The sequence below is a fragment of the Arvicanthis niloticus genome, chromosome 28 (assembly GCF_011762505.2).
Source record: "Arvicanthis niloticus isolate mArvNil1 chromosome 28, mArvNil1.pat.X, whole genome shotgun sequence".
Taxonomy (NCBI): domain Eukaryota; kingdom Metazoa; phylum Chordata; class Mammalia; order Rodentia; family Muridae; genus Arvicanthis; species Arvicanthis niloticus.
The window spans coordinates 10,641,102-10,662,017 of record NC_133436.1 but is presented as its reverse complement, the minus strand read 5'-3'; the positions used below and the strand labels follow the sequence as shown (position 1 = coordinate 10,662,017).

Sequence of the window (20,916 nt, the reverse complement as noted above, 5' to 3'; positions counted from 1 at the left end):
AATATATATACATATGCCTACACACACATATATGTGTACACACATACATATACATATATATACACACACACACGTGTGTACATACACACACACATACACACACACCCCACATAGAAGCCCACACCAGCTCGTCCTGCCTGGTCAGCTCTCTGTGGGAGGAAAGGCACTTTCTTACACATTTGGGACGCTACATTCTCCCTTGGTTGCACTGCCTCCCCAAGGGGCCTCCAGTCATATCCTGGTGAGCATCAGAAGGTACCCCGTCTCCCTAGGTCCCACTCAGCCCTGCTCTTCCTGAGTGCCTGCTGTCCCTGTCATCCTCGGTACAATGGCAGAGGCCCACTTAGACTTTTGAACCTTCCATGAGCCTTCAGAGCTTCAGAGGCTGGCCCTAGGTGCCAACACCCCTCTGCCCACTCCCACCCTGCAGCCTGAACTCCCTCAAGGCACACATAGCCTCTTGTGTGCCGACGAGCACTGTGGAAACCACTCAACTCCGTATCCAGAGAGCTCTCCCCAAGGAGTTCCAACAGGGTTTTGAACTTAACCCACAGGAGAACCGGGGACACCTGACGCCCTGCTCCCAAAGGCCCAGTGGTCCCTCTGAGGCTGCAGAACCTGGATGCATCGACGCACCTGCAGCTGCATCAGATATACGTTGATTTTGTTACAGCCACGAGGCATAGCCAATTAAAATTAATCACCCGCGTGGGCCAAGTCGACTTTTTCTTGCCAAATGCAATGACTGCCACTCATTGTGAACAATGGTGTTTGTTGAACATGGCCTCATTTTCACAGCTGACCAGAGAAGCTCATGGGCATCTCTCTGTTAAGCCATCTGGAGGGCTTTCCAGGCAGCCCCCATTCACGCAGGCCTCCATCCACACAGGCCTCCATCCACACAGGCCTCCATCCACACAGGCCTCCATCCACACAGGCCTCCATCCACACAGGCCTCCATCCACACAGGCCTCCATCCACACAGGCCTCTATACACACAGGCCTCCATCCACACAGGCCTCTATACACACAGGCCCCAATCCACACAGGCCTCTATACACACAGGCCTCCATCCTCACAGGCCTCTATACACACAGGCCTCTATACACACAGGCCTCTATACACACAGGCCTCCATCCACACAGGCCTCCATCCTCACAGGCCTCTATACACACAGGCCTCTATACACACAGGCCCCCATCCACACAGGCCTCTATACACACAGGCCTCCATCCACACAGGCCTCCATCCTCACAGGCCTCTATACACACAGGCCTCTATACACACAGGCCCCCATCCACACAGGCCTCTATACACACAGGCCTCCATACACACAGGCCTCCATCCTCACAGGCCTCTATACACACAGGCCTCCATCCTCACAGGCCTCTATACACACAGGCCTCTATACACACAGGCCTCTATACACACAGGCCTCTATACACACAGGCCTCCATCCACACAGGCCTCCATCCTCACAGGCCTCTATACACACAGGCCTCTATACACACAGGCCTCCATCCACACAGGCCTCCATCCACACAGGCCTCTATCCACACAGGCCTCTTTACACACAGGCCTCTATACACACAGGCCTCTATACACACAGGCCTCCATCCACACAGGCCTCCATCCTCACAGGCCTCTATACACACAGGCCTCTATACACACAGGCCCCCATCCACACAGGCCTCTATACACACAGGCCTCCATACACACAGGCCTCCATCCACACAGGCCTCGATCCACACAGGCCTCTATCCACACAGGCCTCCATCCACACAGGCCTCTATCCACACAGGCCTCTATCCACACAGGCCTCCATCCACACAGGCCTCTATCCACACAGGCCTCTATACACACAGGCCTCTATCCACACAGGCCTCCATCCACACAGGCCTCTATCCACACAGGCCTCTATACACACAGGCCTCCATCCTCACAGGCCTCTATACACACAGGCCTCTATACACACAGGCCCCCATCCACACAGGCCTCTATACACACAGGCCTCCATACACACAGGCCTCCATCCACACAGGCCTCTATACACACAGGCCTCTATACACACAGGCCTCCATACACACAGGCCTCTATACACACAGGCCTCTATCCACACAGGCCTCTATCCACACAGGCCTCCATCCACACAGGCCTCCATCCACACAGGCCTCTATCCACACAGGCCTCCATCCACACAGGCCTCCATCCACACAGGCCTCCATCCACACAGGCCTCTATACACACAGGCCTCCATCCACACAGGCCTCTATACACACAGGCCTCTATACACACAGGCCTCTATACACACAGGCCTCTATACACACAGGCCTCCATCCACACAGGCCTCCATCCACACAGGCCTCTATACTCACAGGCCTCCATACACACAGGCCTCCATACACACAGGCCTCCATACACACAGGCCTCCATCCACACAGGCCTCCATACACACAGGCCTCTATACACACAGGCCTCCATACACACAGGCCTCCATCCACACAGGCCTCTATACACACAGGCCCCAATCCACACAGGCCTCTATACACACAGGCCTCCATCCTCACAGGCCTCTATACACACAGGCCTCTATACACACAGGCCTCTATACACACAGGCCTCCATCCACACAGGCCTCCATCCTCACAGGCCTCTATACACACAGGCCTCTATACACACAGGCCCCCATCCACACAGGCCTCTATACACACAGGCCTCCATCCACACAGGCCTCCATCCTCACAGGCCTCTATACACACAGGCCTCTATACACACAGGCCCCCATCCACACAGGCCTCTATACACACAGGCCTCCATACACACAGGCCTCCATCCTCACAGGCCTCTATACACACAGGCCTCCATCCTCACAGGCCTCTATACACACAGGCCTCTATACACACAGGCCTCTATACACACAGGCCTCTATACACACAGGCCTCCATCCACACAGGCCTCCATCCTCACAGGCCTCTATACACACAGGCCTCTATACACACAGGCCTCCATCCACACAGGCCTCCATCCACACAGGCCTCTATCCACACAGGCCTCTTTACACACAGGCCTCTATACACACAGGCCTCTATACACACAGGCCTCCATCCACACAGGCCTCCATCCTCACAGGCCTCTATACACACAGGCCTCTATACACACAGGCCCCCATCCACACAGGCCTCTATACACACAGGCCTCCATACACACAGGCCTCCATCCACACAGGCCTCCATCCACACAGGCCTCTATCCACACAGGCCTCCATCCACACAGGCCTCTATCCACACAGGCCTCTATCCACACAGGCCTCCATCCACACAGGCCTCTATCCACACAGGCCTCTATACACACAGGCCTCTATCCACACAGGCCTCCATCCACACAGGCCTCTATCCACACAGGCCTCTATACACACAGGCCTCCATCCTCACAGGCCTCTATACACACAGGCCTCTATACACACAGGCCCCCATCCACACAGGCCTCTATACACACAGGCCTCCATACACACAGGCCTCCATCCACACAGGCCTCTATACACACAGGCCTCTATACACACAGGCCTCCATACACACAGGCCTCTATACACACAGGCCTCTATCCACACAGGCCTCTATCCACACAGGCCTCCATCCACACAGGCCTCCATCCACACAGGCCTCTATCCACACAGGCCTCCATCCACACAGGCCTCCATCCACACAGGCCTCCATCCACACAGGCCTCTATACACACAGGCCTCTATACACACAGGCCTCTATACACACAGGCCTCTATACACACAGGCCTCCATCCACACAGGCCTCCATCCACACAGGCCTCTATACTCACAGGCCTCCATACACACAGGCCTCCATACACACAGGCCTCCATACACACAGGCCTCCATCCACACAGGCCTCCATACACACAGGCCTCTATACACACAGGCCTCCATACACACAGGCCTCCATCCACACAGGCCTCCATACACACAGGCCTCTATACACACAGGCCTCCATACACACAGGCCTCTATACACACAGGCCTCCATACACACAGGCCTCCATACACACAGGCCTCCATCCACACAGGCCTCCATACACACAGGCCTCTATACACACAGGCCTCCATACACACAGGCCTCTATACACACAGGCCTCCATACACACAGGCCTCCATCCACACAGGCCTCCATACACACAGGCCTCTATACACACAGGCCTCCATACACACAGGCCTCTATACACACAGGCCTCTATACACACAGGCCTCCATACACACAGGCCTCCATACACACAGGCCTCCATCCACACAGGCCTCCATCCACACAGGCCTCTGTACACACAGGCCTCCGTACACACAGGCCTCTATACACACAGGCCTCTATACACACAGGCCTCCATACACACAGGCCTCCATACACACAGGCCTCTATACACACAGGCATGTGTGTATGTGTGTGTATCTATATCCTATGTGTGTATATGTATATATGTACATACATATGTATATACACACAGAGTAAAAATATGACACACACCTGCCCAAATAAGCCATATTTATGCATATTGATCAGAATGAAAGACAGATGCTAATATCAGACAGTGGGTTCAAATCCTGCCTTTGCTACTTCCTACCCGTGCAATCTTAGGCAAGTTACCTCACCTGTCTGGACACCACTTTGGTCATCTCTAAAATTACCACTACCACACAGATGGAATGACATCATCATATAAAACCTTTGGAAGAGAAAACGGTGGGAGCCACGTGACCCATCAACCAGATGGTGATTCTTCACCGTTTTCCGTAACTTACAACATTCATCCTATCTACCTGCCCAAGCCTGCATATGTATCTCAAGAGTTTATATTTAATTGGTTTCCTTATACATTGTACCCAGAAAATCATTCACTGCCAAATCTCACTCCTGCCTCCACCCTCTGACACATTCTTCTCATTTAAAAAACAAATCACGCTTACTTATGATGAGGGGACAAGCACTCATGTGGAGGTCAGACGGCTACTTGTAGGGGTTGATTTTCTTCTACCGTGGGTACCACATGGTCTTGTGGGTACCAGAGATGAGCTAGGGCCTCCAGGCTTGGTAGTGTACACCTTCATCTGCCGAGCTGTCTCCCTGTTCCCATCTCTGCTTTTAAACCCAGACTCCTATGTGTTTAGCAAGCTCCTCTCTGGATAGACAGATGTGAGCTGTGTATCTAAGGAGCAGACACGCCACCCCTTCGCCATCCTCACCGATGTGATGCCTCCTTTTGGGGGGGCTCCGTATTGTTGAAGTTATCCAAGGCAGTGATTCGGGAGTGGAACAGGGATTTAGCTCTGTTGCCTTCGATGTTTATCATATTTTCTTATTTTGTATATGATGTCTGTTTGGGTGTGTACAGGAATGCCCACTTGTGACAGCACTCATGTGGAGGTCAGAGGACAGCCTCCGGAAGTTGGTTCCTTTCCCTGTGTCCGTCCTGAAGAACTCAGGTCGTCGCACTTGGTCACAAGCACATTTACCCAGTGAGTCATCTCACTGGCCCAAAAGTAGAAGTCTGAATCTTGATCGAGTGCAATGTGTCACTTGGATTTTCTCCTATGGGTCACACGTCTGGTGCTGCTATCCAGAAAGCATTCCTTAATCCAAGGTTAATTTTTTTTTTCTGCCGTGTTTTCTTGTGGAATTTTAATAGTTTTAGAATTTACACCAAGGTCCATGATCTATCTGCATTTACTTAAATTCTATATATAGCTTAAGATTTAGGTGAGATTCAAATGAGTGGCAGTGTCTTCTCATAGGATGCCAGCTATCCCAGAACTGTTTACTGGAGAGATTACCCTTTGCCCATTGAACTGCTCTGCACCGAGGCCGGATATCAACTGACCATCCTATTCTGTGGGCACCTCAATCTTCATTTTATGACTGGACATTGAAATAAATGATTTACCTTGGTGGCAGAGCTAGTGACTCAGTGGCATCTGATCCCCTGCAGAGAGAGAGGCAGGGAGAGAAATTGATTTTCTGATCCAGCCTTTTTACCCCCTGAGATTCCTTCCCATAATCCGAATTCCAGTCTCTCTCTCTCTCTCTCTCTCTCTCTCTCTCTCTCTCTCTCTCTCTCTCTCTCTCAGCCTTGCCTTGCCAACTTTTGGATTCCCACTGTCTCTCTCTAGCCCTGAGGATCGGCGAGCCCTGTGTGGTAAGTGGAACTTGCTGTAGATGAGTTTAGAGGGGCGTAGAAGGTCCCATACCATGTTTCAGAAACAAAGACCATAGCTCCAGGGCCCATGGTGCTTTGACTTCCTGCCCAAGCTGGTCCCCAGAGCCCCCCTCTTTCCACCCTGCTTCCCTTACCTCCTCTGAACTCTATTCAAGCTGGGAAGAATCAAAAAAGTATTGAAATCCTTCTGCTTTGTGAAATGACAAGACCAGGATGTTGATTGCCCCTAACTCACATGGTTGTGTGCTCCAGGCTACCAGCTAGAGTCTTAGCCTGGGTGAGACAGGACATGGGATTACCAGGGTCCTTTCCCCCCTTCTCCCTAGCATCCCATACCCAACTGACCTGGAAGGCTTGAGGCATTTTCTGCCCACCCTGGAGAAAGAGGGGGCCAAAGCCTGCCCAGGACTCTGTGATGAACCAGTTGTGCGGTTCTGCTTGGCACCCCGAATTCAGCATGGGTCCACATCTCCAAAATAACCATGGCATACTCTGACCTACACAGTAGTTCCTAGCATGTAGGGTTTTTTTTTTTTTTTTTTTTCCTTTCCTTCTCTGCCAGTTTACCAAAGAGATTCTTCATCTCCAAATGTCAGGACTGAATTACGAACATTTTTCCAGCCCACTCCCTTCTGTACCACATCCCCATCCTTCTCCAAACTCCTGCCTGGGATTAGGAATCAACTTCGGAAAGGCTTCCAATCTGTCTTTCAAGAGGGATCAGCCATGGGGGGAGAAATTGGAATGCCACAGGAAAGCTGCCGACTCCCCACGGCACGGCAAAGCCTCCGAGCTTGCTAATGCAAAATTCGATTATGTGCTGACTGTCCCTGAGAAATAAGCTGTCCCCACAGCCAGGAAGCATCTGGAAAGCTCAGAGTCAGCAGATAAGCCCACCTCCCCTCCGTCACCCCCACCTCCCCGCACCAGGCTCCGCTTGTCATTCGCAGCCTGCGCATTTATTCTAATTCTTTATGCCTTGTTATTCTGTCAATTTCTTAATCTATTTATGCTGACTTTATTTTTAGTGTGCCTATTGTGACAGCAAATCCTGAAATTGCCTTGGTTGTTTTCCGAAAATGGCCGTTACTAAACCATCATGCAGACCCCCCAGCCCCCCGAATAAAATAATGTAAGCCCCAGGCAGTTTGTGGGAGACCGGCAGCAGCTCTCTGCGGTTGGAGCTGCATATCAATTCTGCCCTTGGAGGGCTTGCCTGGGAGAGGCCGGTCGAGATGAGAACGCCTGCCTCCTCCCTTCTCGAGGAGACTTTTTTCCAATGCCAATAACCCCTCCCCCAAGTTTTGTTGCCTTAGTATAAAAAATGTAAATGATTGGAAAAAAAAAAAAAAACAGTTAATCTTTAGAAGGTCACAGTGGTCTTACTCTATTCACAAGCCGTGCTGGGCACTTGGGGGCGTGGAGTGGGGCGTGGTCTGGGGCGTGGTCTCGACAAGAGTTGTGTGGAAGTTACTAATCGGTCGAGCATGGTCTCCTGACTTGAGCCACCATGCAGTCATGTCAGCACAAACAGATCACTTTCAAATTGCCTTCCACATGCCAAGAACCTCCTGAGAAAAAGGGTGGCGTGAGGGGAGGAGCCGCAAGGTGGATATGTTCCAAGAAAAGTTTCCACACCAGAGCAGTGTGTACTTGATGTACAGGGAAGGTGCCCACCTCGTGTTCCTCAGTCAGGCTTGGGACTTTAAGGACTCTAGCATGCCTCCACGGTAGAACTTGGCCAGATGTACAGTTTGTGATCACAGACATCTAAATGTTTACTGATCTAGATGTGGTGGCATATGTCTATAATTCAGGACTTGAGAGGCTGAGGGCTGGGGATCTTAAGCTGAAGGCTAGCCTGGGCTAAATAGTGAGGCTAGCCTGGGCTAATGCTTAACAAAACCCCCGTCTCAAAAAAGTACTTTCTTTCTTTGGCATGTCTCACACTAGTTACAGCTCATCTGGCTGCTGACCCCTTTTTTCTTTTCCCTGCCAATCTCATAATTTTGGTTCCATGGGTTATATCTTGCCCGACCTAAGCCAATCACTGTCATCCTGTGTACTAGACAATGGGACTCAGAGGAGGTCTGTGAACCGGGCTTCTGGGAAAGTGTTCTCTTTTCCTTCAGAGATGGAGAGGGAGCTACTCAAGGACACAACTCCGAACATTGTAATACCTTTCTGCTACAAATACGTCTGCCAGACCAGGTGGTCCTGGAGCAGTGTCCTGTGGTCAAGTATAAGGCGACAGGTGTGGGATGGATTGTGAGCAGTGAGCATGGGAGAGTGGGTGTCCGAAATGCTGGCACCATGCCAGTCAGCTAGCACCTGTGCTTGTCCTGGACCGCAACCTCCAGGCTCCTGGTCACATGAGCTGCTCACCTCTCTTCGTCCATATTGTGACTGTAACTGCAAGCTTTCCTGGCAGGTTAAAGAAAACCTTAAGAGTCTTGTTTTTAGCATTTCTACCTCTAGATGTTAGATGTCATCCAGGCCCTGTCATCTTCCTCAGAAACTGCCAAACTGTGCTTAAACACTAGAGGGAAATAGAGGCAGCCCCTTCTTCCTGGTGCCCATGTTGCTTTGGGCAGGGCGGGTCTTCACTGACTGCTGGTGAATTCAGTGGCCAGCCTCCCAGAGGGATATATGCAGGGGATGGCAGTAAGTAAGGAGATGCCTGGGGTGAGGGTCAGGCTCTTCCTGGGGACACAGATATGGACAACCACTAACACCATCTGTTTTAGGGCTATAAAGTCAGAAATAAATCCTGTACCTTTAGCTACCTTGCCCTAACTATCTCCCCTGTCTCATCAGTCCCGAGAAGCCACTAATCTGCTTCTTGTCCCTGTAGATTCAAGTTCACACAAATTGAATCGTGTATTATGTGGGTTTTAGTCTCTGTTTCCCCCCAACTTAGTATATATATATATATATATATATATATATATATATATATATATCATCCATCTGTCTATCATCTGTATGTCTATCAATGTCTATCATCCCTGTGGTAAATATAGCACCATTTCCTTTAAATGTTAACAAAAAAAAAAAATTCCTCCATGGAGACATACAGTTGCTTCTCCTTAGTTTTGTTGGCCTTTATAACGTCACCTTGAACATGAAAATGCGACTAGTTTTCTGTGCCCTCTTGGGAACAACATTTTCATCAGCCTATGTGCTTTTCTCATTGCTAGGGATAAATAATCTGACAATAAACAACTTAGGAGAGGAAAGATTTCTTCAGGCTTTCGGTTTTAAGGGACACAGTCCATCATGTCGAGGAAGTGTTGGCGTCATGAGATGCCTTATCTCACATCTCTGTGGAACAGGAAACGGAGAAAAGGTCAAAACAGGGCACCCCAGTGACCCACTTCCCCCACTCAGGCCCCACCTCCTGAAGGTTCTAAATCCTCCCAAGACTGTGTCACCAGTCAAGGACCAAACATTCAAGCACATGAGCCCACGGGTGACATTTCACATTCAAACCTTAACAATCAATCGACACAACAACTTGTTTCTTGTTTCAGGTGTATTTTTCCTTAAAGACACATTATTTAAGATGTGTTGTTGATTCATGGACACGGAACTCGTGATCAATGATCTTGTAACTCACGACTGGATGACTGAAGGGTTGGTTCTAAAGGTTCTACGTAACTCTTACCATGGGTGGACCTGTATGGACCAAGGTCACCTAAGCTGGGTGACCAGTTGTCCTGGCTTGCCCAGGCCTAAGGCGTCACCAGGAGGTAGGACTACCAGCTCTAATGCCAGACAGTGCAGGTGAGCTGTGGTGTTTGCTTGCCCACCTTTCTTTCTAGTTTTCCCATGCAAGGGTTCTAGTTCACCGGCAGATGAAGGGACCTCTGTACTGCAGAGAGACTGTGAGGATTTCAGTGCATCTTTTGGGTCTAACTTCTTGAGTTGGGCATCCTTGCCTTAAGGACTTTCTCCAGACCTTGCAGAGTAGCCGAGGCCACTGGCTGATGACTATTCTGCTTTCTTCTGTCTCTTTTGCAGGTGGGTGTGGCTATGCAAGAGCTAGAATATGAGTAGTAAGTATTCAGCTGCTTCTAGACCTCGCCCAGGTTCACCTTCCACCATCTTTCAGGCTAGAGAATGTTTCTCGTCTGTGCTGGAGGAGGCTGGAGGAGGCCGGAGGAGGCTGGAGGAGGCCGGAGGAGGCTGGAGGAGGCCGGAGGAGGCTGGAGGAGGCTGGAGGAGGCTGGAGGAGGCTGGAGGAGGCTGGAGGAGGCTGGAGGAGGCTGGAGGAGGCTGGAGGAGGCTGGAGGAGGCTGGAGGGACCCTGGAGATGAGCTAGCAGAGTCCGTCTAGGGGAATCTAATTGCTATCTCCTCCAGCACTGTGCTGGCTTGGCCCTTGGGTTATCAAGCCTCTCTCTCTCTCTCTCTCTCTCTCTCTCTCTCTCTCTCTCTCTCTCTCTCACTCACTAGCTCCTGTCTCTGTCTCTGAACTTCCCTTCTGGCCTTGTTACTATTGCTATTCTAAGTCTGGTGCCCTCTTCCTCAGACTCCTTGCTCTTATAAAAGATGGGTCATCGCCTCACACCAGTTACAGTGTCCTGCTTACTGCTGTCACTCTACCCCTTGACCCCTGTTTATCCTCAAATGGCACTGGACATTAGTGGTCAAAGTCAGCATCTACCAGGGAGACCCATGGAAACTCCATGCCCCGCCCCCACCCCCACTCCCATGTTGTATCCTCCAGGCAGGGAGCTCCTCAGACCTCATCATTGCCCACCACAGTCACCCCCAGAAGCAACTACAGCCCTCTTTCTGTGCCCCAACCCCACTTCTCCTCCAGAATTCTGACTCCGTAGGGTTTCTGGAACCAACAAGACTACAGCCCACACTGCCTCAGGCTTTCTGAGTCCTTTCCCTGCTTGAGCTCCAAGGTCTGTCAATATGTCTCCCTTCCCTTCCTTCCCTTCCCTTCCCTTCCCTTCCCTTCCCTTCCCTTCCCTTCCCTTCCCTTCCCTTCCCTTCCCTTCCCTTCCCTTCCCTTCCCTTCCCTTCCCTACTTGGCCTCCCCTCCCTCCCCTCCCCTCCCCTTCCCTACCTGGCTTCCCCTCCCCTCCCCTCCCCTTCCCTACCTGGCTTCCCCTCCCCTCCCCTTCCCTCCCCTCCTCTCCTCTCCCCTCCCCTCCACTCCCCTCCCCTCTCCTCCCCTCCCTGGCCTCTCAACCCTGACCAAGTCTAACTCCTCACCCACTAGTCAGTGCCTAGCTTCTGGACTAGTGTCACTAGAACCAGAGCCCTGTGTGGCTCTCCCAGTCACGCGTTTCCCAGCAGCTTACTCTGGTGGCCACATGTCCCCTTCTAGTCTCTCAGCTTTTGCCACCCCGTGGCCACCCCTCTCTTATCTGATGACCATCTTCCTACGTCCTTGGGAAAAATAGAGGGGCTGTTCTATTTCTTATGTTCTTATGATTGTGATAAGACAGCCTTGGCTATGCTTTCAGCTGTAGCATGGGCAAGACCCTGGGATGAATCCCAGCACAGAGAGAGAGAGAGAGAGAGAGAGAGAGAGAGAGAGAGAGAGAGAGAGAGAGAACACATACCACATCTCCAAATGCAGTCATGGTCTGTGGTGCTGGAAGAAGGACAACACCATAGGTACTGGAAAGGTACAGGGTTCACCACAAAGTCCAGGCTGGCCCCAAACTAGTGACCTTCTTCCTGCCTCAGTTTCCTGATTGCTGGGGTTACAGCATGTACCACCACCCCTGACATGCTTGGCTTTTTTTTGTTTTGTTTTACATTTATGCAGTTAGCGTGTAACTCTCCCACTTTGCTGCAGCTTTCCTGAGATTGGGGAACCCTTTTTCCCATTTGCTCATCTGTCTCTCCAGACCTGACCCCTCTGTGGGCTGAGTGAGTAGATCCAGCCCTCCCCAGTACCTCTGAGTGCCCCACTTTCTCTGGTGCACCCACAGGCCACCTCCCAATCACCTCCGCTGGGGGAAGGACAACCTGGCTGCCTAGGACATGAAGGAGAGCCTGAACCTGTCCCTGAAAACCTCTGAGGTTGCAAAGGGAACCCAACTCTGTGGTTTTCTTGTTACTGTTTTTGTCATTTGTCAGATCTCCAGTTCTTTCCAGAAACAGAAAGATGGAAATACCCCTCCTGTCGGCAAAGCTGACCCACACCATTCTATCTGATGCTTTTCTGATGATTATTTATTTTCCATGATAATCTCATTAATTTTTCTGAAAAGTTATCATTTGTGTTGATCAGCCAAAATGCCGAGAGCAGGTAAGTACCATTAGAGAAGGCTGCGCAGGCCTGAGCCAGCTGCTGCCTAATCGAACAGAGGAGACGAAGATTCCGGTTGGAAACCTCAGGCTTTCTATGACATCGTGATTTTTTTTCTGGAAAGAACATGTTCCTTCTGTGGCCAGAGGACTGAGAGGTTAGGTGCGGCCCCGGAGAAGCTTGGGTCAATCCAGTGCTCTGAAAAAGTGACGTCATCACCACCATCACTAACACTAACATCATGACAGTCCGTGATCACTACTGTCACCACCACCACAATCACCATCATCACCACCACCATTACCAACATTATCACCATCATCACCACCATCATCACCACCACCAGCGTTGCCATCACTCCCATGACCAGCATCCTGCTGCCGTAACCAACATTAATTATTATCACTACTTCCACCATGGCTATCACGGAGTCTATCAGGTTTTCTCTCCTTCTCGACTCTGAGCTGTGTCTCATTCATCCCTAGATGGCTTCGAACTCACCATGTGGCTAGGGATGACCATAAACTTCTGACTGCATGGATTACACCTATGTAGCACCATTCCTGGTTTTATGTGGTACTGGGGATTGAACCCAGGACCTTGTGCATGCTAGGCAAGTCCTCTACCAACTGAGCTATAAGCCCAACCCCTATATCTGGCTTTTTATTGTGTTTTAGCCACAAGATCCTCCAGAACTAACATAACGTCCAAACATTTCTTTTGTCAAGGATGGGACGAACCAACTCATGCGATGGTGAAGTCCCATCCCTCTGTGCACCTGCACTCTCTTAACTTGTCTTGGCTAGTCATGAACGGCTCGGCTCGTGGCTGAGACTGGCTTTTTTAGGTTGGGCTAGGGTGGGAAGCTCGGCTGCTTCCTGCTAGGTGCGGGGACAGCTGGAACAACTCTCCTGCAGCAACGTTCCTGCCGAGTCCTTGCTGTAGTGTTTGCAATTGCTCTGGAGGAGACGCTTCTCATGTTGATTCCAAAAGCACAAAAAAAAAATCCAGTGCAGCCAGGTGCTTCTGAGGTGAACTCAGGAGCTAACTGTCTGAAGGCAGCCAGGTGGCTAAGCTCAGAGCTAGGGGCCAGGGACATCTAACACCTTGGGGCAAACCTTCAAAATGATTGAAATAATACCCAGACTCTGACAAAACATTCTTACAGTACCATTAAAGGGGAGAGAGCCCCCACCCTCCTGCCCCTGGTGAATTTCCTGTTGGGAGATACGTGGCTGTAACCGCTCAAAGCCCTCCATCCAGTGGCACCATGGCCCCTTCTGTTTCACCAGGCCCCAATCCTCTTTTACTGGGACATGTCAGGTGAGTAGAGCATCACAGGACAGCCAGTCCTAAACAGAACTGCCCTTGTACAGATAATTATGCCCTGGGCAAGTCTGATGGTGGAAGCGATATTGGCTGGATAACAGGAAACTGAAGATTATTTTTTCCTTGACACAGAAGATCCTTTGAGCCACATAAGTGCTGTCTTACATCTAGGCAGATGCCGTTGTGAAGATGGTCGCTGGAAGAGAGATGTATTTCGGAGAAAGTGTCACAGGCCCCTGTGTTACCTGCGCCAGCACTTGGACTGGACATGGGAGCCAAACTGGAGCCTCTTCCACTCCCTGCCCACTCTCCGGAGGTAAACCCACTATCTTCGGATGTTATTTCCCAAATTGCCTGAAGATCTTTAGTGACTGGTTTCCATGGCAACGTCTCCCACCCCACCCCCCAAATATCTCCCCATACCTCTACCCCTAGAAAGTGCTCACAAGGCCAGGAGTTAATGAGAGAGGTGAGTTCCAGCTTCGGGACCAATGTCACATGGGGGCCTTCACACAAAGCACACCACCTTTCAGAGCCTTGATTTTTTCATCTGTCGTACAGTGATTGGATAAGATGACATCTCTGGGCTGCTTACGTTTGAAGACCTGCAATCCCCAGATGGACTTGAAGAACAGCTCAGGTCAGAGCCAGAGTTCTCTCCTGTCCGCAGGGGCAGATGACTGCCTCTTCCCTGGAAAGACAGCTTCCCCACAGCATCTGAGTCTGCACTATGTGTTTGACAGGTGCACAGTGGACAGGACAGGCAGACAGTGGATGCCTATGACAGCTGCAGCCCTATGCAGACATCAGAAGGCAACAGGAAACAGATCACAGGCTTGACATTAGACATCTGGGGTGTGCTAACCAGTATTCTTTAGACGAGCAAAAACAACAGAAGGAGATCGGCTCACACAGTACAGGCTGGGTAGTCCAACAGTGGCTGTCAGTATACCGGAGAGCCCGAGAACCCAGCCGCTACTCGGTCTACAAAGTTAAGTGTCTCAATAGTACCATGGTGATGCTAAAGACCTGGAAGATTCCTGAAGAGCTGCTGGTCTTTATTGCATCTTAGAAATGCAAAGACGCTGGGTCCCAATGGCAGCAAAGATTGGCACCAGCAACAGCTAACAGGCTCACTCACTGTCAGGGAGCACGGACAGGCAAGCAAGCAGCAATTCTCTCCCCTGACTCTATATGTCGGCCGCCACCAAAAGGTGCCACCCATTCTGGGTACAGGTCTTCCTCCTTCAGTGCATCCTTCCTGGAAATGCCTTCACAGAACCACCCAGGGATGTCTCTGTGTCTCTCCCTCTCCCTCTCCCGTGCTCTCTCTCTTAAAACATTTCACATTCTTTTATTTTTACATTTTAATTTTAACTTTTTTTTGTTTGTTTTCAATTGTGTTTAGGTTCATGCACATGAGTGCATTGCCCTTGGAGGCCAGAAGAGGCATTGGATCCTCTACAACCAGAGCTATCAGAGGTTGTGAGCCACCTGGAGAAGATGCTGGGAACCACACCTAGGCCCCCCTCAGCAAGAGTAGTGTCTGATCTAAATGACATCTTGTTGGGAACCGCACTAGTCCCTGTTCAGGCGCCAAAAATGTCTCGGCCCGAGCAAAATGTTGAGGCCCCAGGCTGCCCCGAGTTTGGCGGCTACTGTATCCCAGTCCAAGCTGCCGCTCCGGTCCGAGGGTCGGGGTTCAGCAAGAGAGAGAGAGTGAGGACAGACTCGAAGAATGGAGATCAGACAGAGTGTGTTTCAATCTCGTTTATTCTTCAGTCTCTCTTCCTGGTCTAAGTCCCAAGTCTTGAGTTCCTAGTTCCTAGTTCCTAGTTCCTAGTTCCTCGTTCCTAGTTCCTAGTTCCTAGTTCCTAGTGCCTCCAAGTTCCAAGTTACTTCTTCCAAGTTCCAAGTGCCTAATGTCTAATTCCTACTCCAAGTTGTACTCTCTGAAGTGTCTCCTAAAAGTGTCTCCCTAATGTCTGATTCTCTTTATATAGTCTGATTCTCTGATCTTTCTTCTGTCTGCCTCTGCCTTTTATTTGTCTCACTTCTAAGCCATGCCTTTTGGTCACACCTTTAATCATGCCCTTAGGTCTTGTCTCTAAATCTGATCTCTAGGTCACTCTTAAGTCACACACCTTTAATCTCACACACCTTTAATCTCACACATCTTTAATCTCAAGGTATCTAAACCAAGATTATCGGAGTGTGCTCAGCTGTTGTAGGCTATTGTAATCCAAGTCTCATGTCAGGGTATATGGCTCAAGATGGCTGCAAAGCTGATAGCTGCTTTCTGCTAAAAGTCGGCCCCCAACACATCTCTTAGCCCACAGAGATGTGTCTCGTAGCTGATTCTAGACCTGACTAAGCTGACAGTTGAGATTAACCAAGGCATGTGGTCATGCGTGACAGGAGGTGTTCGTGGAAAACAACTCTCAGTACCTAATAGTGACTTCTCCCATGGCATATCTACTGTTCACTCAACAAGAAGTTCTGGAGGTACGTGGTCCTAAAATCAGTCAGTGTGTTATTCTGGACCTGGTCGTGCCCTCAAACTTCCATGTTACATCCTCAGCCTGTTGGCCTTTCTGTGTCACCTCGAGCATCTAAGAAAGTTGCCTGTGACAGCCTTATATACTCACTTAAACAGTCACTTACATGTGCACAACATGTCTACAGGCAGGAAAGAGCAGTGAACTTGGGGGAGGGCATTTGTCCTGAAGTACACCCCCTCATCTACCATTCCCACCTTATCAAAGAGAAACCATTTCTAAACCCCCACCCCTCCAATTTTTCTACTGCATTTCTTTGGTCAGAATGGGTCACATGATCTTCCATGTCAAGTACTAGCTGGAAGAAGCAGCTAAGATGGATGGTAATTCATCCCCTTGTGCCAGACAGATTGCCATAAAGATGAGGTGACACTAGTCAGGAAAGGTGGGCTGGAGGTTAGTAGGCAGCTGGTGTTTAATTCAGTCATAATTTTTCTATATTGAACCAACCATTTGAATTCTCTAAGTTCCACATTCAGTGTCTGAAAAAGTAGAATGAACCCACATCATAGAATTGTTTTCCTGGGAAACAAAGCCGTGTACTCCATTGGAAGTGTCCTGTCTTGTTGGTATTGTGTGTACCCTTCACAAGGTCAAGCCAATAATACGCCAGCATGGAGGTGGGCAGGGTTTATGAGGCCTCCCCCGGCCCCAGCTGAGGAGCCATTGTCAACTGACTGACTTCTGAGTCAGAGAGGGTCAATTTTCTTTAAGGCTGTGACTCCTGGTAGGTTGGGCACACTCCAATTCGTGGTTCCCCACACGGTAGAAATTTAATTCAGTGGATTAAAAAAAAAAAAAAAAAAGAATGAGAAAAAGGACACAGAATTGGGAGGGGGCAAGAGTGAGGGTAGATCCGAGAGAAGTGGAAAACCAGGGGCGACGATGATCAAAATCTGTTATATACATGTCTGAAATCCTCCAACAATAAAATCATCATATTTAGACATTAAAACAGACTAAAGTAGAACGGGAAAAAATAGTGTAAAATGGAAAAGACTCCCAAAATTTGTGGATGTGGAGAGTAGAAGCATCTTAAGAACTGGGAGGGTGGGCACGTGTGGTGCGCATGCCCACATGTGTGCGTGGATGCAGAGGCCAGAGCACGTGTGGTGCGCATGTGCTCGCTCTCTCTCTCTCTCTCTCTCTCTCTCTCTCTCTCTCTCTCTCTCTCTGCCTGTGGAGGGCAGAGCATGTGTGATGTGCACGCTCGTATTCATGGCTGTGGATGGCACGGGTCGCCAGCGTGTGTCTGCCTCATTTTCTCACCGCCTTATTTTCGAGCCAGTTTTCTCACGGTCAGCTAGCCTGGCTGGCCAGAAAGCCCTAGGAATCTTCTTGTCTTTGCCTTTGTGGGTGCTGGGGATCTGAACTCAGTCCTCATTCTTGTGTGGCTAGCCCTTGACTGACTGAGCCATCTCCTAGTTCAAGTATGCGCGACTGGGCTGTGATGCACCGTGTCTCCCAGCCGCAATTGCCCTTCACCCACTACTTCAGACGACACTGTCAAGGACAGCCCCGCAGAGCCATCTACCCCCAGGTTCCGGTCTCAATAAACCCTCTCTCCATGACAAGACACGCACAAGCATTGCCAAAGTCAACATGCTTGGCCGCGGCGTTCGCCGCGACACCTGCTGCTCCGACAGGCTCTGCGCTGTTCTGTACATATTGGTTTTGGACAGTGACTGCTGCAGTTCTGTCTTCTGATTTCTTATGGGGCAGATTTAGCATCTGGCAACATGGCCTCTGGCTGTGAGGGGTCTCCAGACAAGCATTAGAGTTGGCCACATGCTGGAGCCGGCTTTGGGAGAAGAGACGGGCATCTGCTTGGGCAGGCGCTGCTCCTGCAGACAGGTGGCAGTTCCGCACTCCTGCTGGCCTGTCTGATGGCATCTCAAGATTGCAAACATCTTCAGAGAGAAAGAGAGAGCGCCCTGCGATCTGCTGTTCTCTCTACAGCCATCCATCAGCTCCAGCTCTACAGTAGATCCCAAGTCTTGGTCCAGCAGGCATAAGCAGGTCTTAACCAGGGGCCAGGGATATCTCAGAAGCCGAGGGTATCTCAGATTCCTCTGCTTTTGCCTGTGCCCTGCATGGGGCCTGCAGGTGCATGAGCTGCAGATTGCAGATCCTTCCCTGAGCCCAGAATTTCACACAATCTGCCCCTGCCTCCCATTCCAGCTCCCCGCACCCTCACTCCCCGTCCTCTCTCGGAGTCAGCTTATTAGGCACACGATGATGTAGAAAAGGTACTTAGCCTCTACTCTGCTGCTGCCCTGGTCAGGTTTTGGACTAGGGGACCCTGGAGCAGCTCTGGGATCAGGGTGAGAGTCAATGTCATCTCAGTGCTCCGTCTCTGCCAAACAAGGCCTGTAATAGGGTTCCGGTTTAAGGACAAATTGTCCTCCACTAAAGAGGATCAATATTGGCCCCAAACAACCTGACCTGAACATAACCCAAGGCGGCTCGAATCTTCAAAGCCAGTGGCTTCCATTCCCACCACATCAAGAGGTGTAAAATGTGGGCAAAGTTCTGGTAAACGGGACCTCTCCATCGGTATTCTCGTTCTGGGCAGCAGAACGCATCTTGCCTAGTTTAGGTAGAAAGGGAATTGCTGTGTTAGGTGGTACCCAGAATCATGGAGCATGCTGGGGAAACAGGTCAAGGGCAGCCGTCCAGGATCAGCGCTAAAGAGCACACAGGACACTAGGATTTTAACTCCCCTGCAGCCACAGCTGCACCTGTAAATCAGTGTGTGGTGAACTCACGTTTTAGTGAGGACAAAGGCAAAAATGAGAGAAAAGAGTGGAGAAAGATTTCCTACTACCCCGGGCAGAGAGGAAGAGTGTAGGAGCATTTTCAAAGCGCTGCCCTCCACTATGAAGGCCACTGGGGGGTTAACTGAGGAAGCTACTTTTACTCCTAGAGGAAAGCACTTTACCGGCAAGTGCTTCCTGAGCATGCTCAGTAAGGGAGCCCACTACTGAGCATGCTCTATTTAAGATGCCTGCCTGAACTCAGTGTGGGCGTGGTGATATTCGCCTTTAATCCCAGCATTTGCTAGGCAGAAGCGGGAGGATCCCTGTGAATTCAAGGCTATACAGCCTGGTCTGTATAGCGAGTTCCAGGCCACCAAGCTTGGAAAAGGAAATAAAAATATGAATAAGAATATGAGAATAAACATATGAATAAGAATGAGAGACGGAGGGAGACAAGACATTTGCAGGGGGTGAGTAGTACAGAAGATAGATCCGGGAGGAGTCAGAGCAAGAAAGGGGGTGACTCTGATAAAATATGTTGTATACATGTAAGAAATTCTCAAAAAAAATTAGTAATTTTTTAAAATTTCACATTTGGGACCTGCTTAGTTCAAGGTCACAGAGCGTGTGTTTGAAAGGTTAAAGGGGAAGCTGGGAATACTTTTGAGCATGCTCAGGTACATCTTAGTGATGGCAACAAGAACAACTCTGAGCATGATCTGCTTTCATTATAACATTTTAGTTGAAAAAAAAAAGGACATTTTGAAGTTGCATTCACACGGGCGTTTGCCTTTACAGGTGCTTGCCTCAGTGGGCGATATGTCCAGCAAGGTGCTATGCAGACAGGGACACACAAGATGCCACACAAGATCTGCACAGGAAGAGGACCTGGTACCTCCCATTCTGTGGCCCAAGTCCCTATCTCAGCCCAACCCAGGTACAATTGTCTCCATCCTCGCCAGCAAAAGCAAACCCTGGGCACAGTGGTTCCTACTAAGCACCACCTGTACTGAAGCTTGCACAGTGGTGACTGGGAGGGGGCGTCTGAACCCAACCTGTGAAGGATGTATGTCCTGCTTCTGTGGTGAGAAATCAAGATACCAAAGTCCCCCAGGATGGTGGGGCTCTTTAAGACTAGGTGACAGGTTTCTGGGCAGTATAGTCTGTGCATGGAATTCCTCAGGTCCTGCTTAGCAGGCTTTTGTAGCTCCTGCTGGCCTCTGCTTTGAGCCTTGATAAAGCATTAATGGTGTCATTTCTCCAGCCGGCTATTAGGCCAATGGCTGACTACTGCCCATGGGAAATAATAATAATAAAAGCGATTATTGTGCTCATTTGCAGCATGCCAAGACAAACCAAGCACAGTAAATCCTTAATGTTTAAATATTCACAGTAGCCCTGTGAGGCAGGTTTATCCCTGATGGACGAGTGCTTTGGTTTCAGAAAGGCTATGTCAGTCTTATAGCCTGGAGGAAGAAGACAGGGTTAGGAGGAGGGAAGAGTGAGATTGTATCAGCAGCTTGGCTGCAGAACCCACAGCCTTCTCTAGTTTGTCACACTGTAGCTTTGTAATACATTCTTGCAACCTACAGCAGTCTCCCAGATACATAGTAAACATCACATTAATGATGGGGCCCATAGGACACAACTAGGTCTATAGGGAAGAAATGATCCTCCGAAGGGTGGAAGAGAAGCCTTTTCTGAGATCCAGGCTCCTTAACTGTGCGTGAAGGGGCTCCTCTTGTCTGAAAATCACACCATGGAAGACAGAAGCCCTCTGAG

General features: G+C 50.1%; 2 long non-coding RNA genes across 5 annotated transcripts; both read left to right on the top strand.

The window, feature by feature from the left end:
* The first annotated feature begins 6,010 nt into the window (after positions 1-6,010).
* LOC143440086 (uncharacterized) lies at positions 6,011-10,778 on the top strand. Its single transcript, XR_013107978.1, has 3 exons — positions 6,011-6,188; positions 9,743-9,995; positions 10,324-10,778. It is a non-coding gene; the product is annotated as an uncharacterized LOC143440086 (long non-coding RNA).
* Positions 10,779-11,442: 664 nt separating this feature from the next.
* LOC143440085 (uncharacterized) lies at positions 11,443-17,143 on the top strand. Of its 4 annotated transcripts, none has more exons than XR_013107977.1 (4): positions 11,443-13,811; positions 13,950-14,133; positions 14,379-14,457; positions 15,226-17,143. It is a non-coding gene; the product is annotated as an uncharacterized LOC143440085 (long non-coding RNA). The 4 variants fall into 4 exon arrangements; XR_013107976.1 differs by lacking the exon at positions 15,226-17,143 and adding an exon at positions 14,561-14,856; XR_013107975.1 differs by lacking the exon at positions 15,226-17,143 and having other exon boundaries at positions 13,989-14,133; positions 14,379-14,856.
* Positions 17,144-20,916: the final 3,773 nt, after the last annotated feature.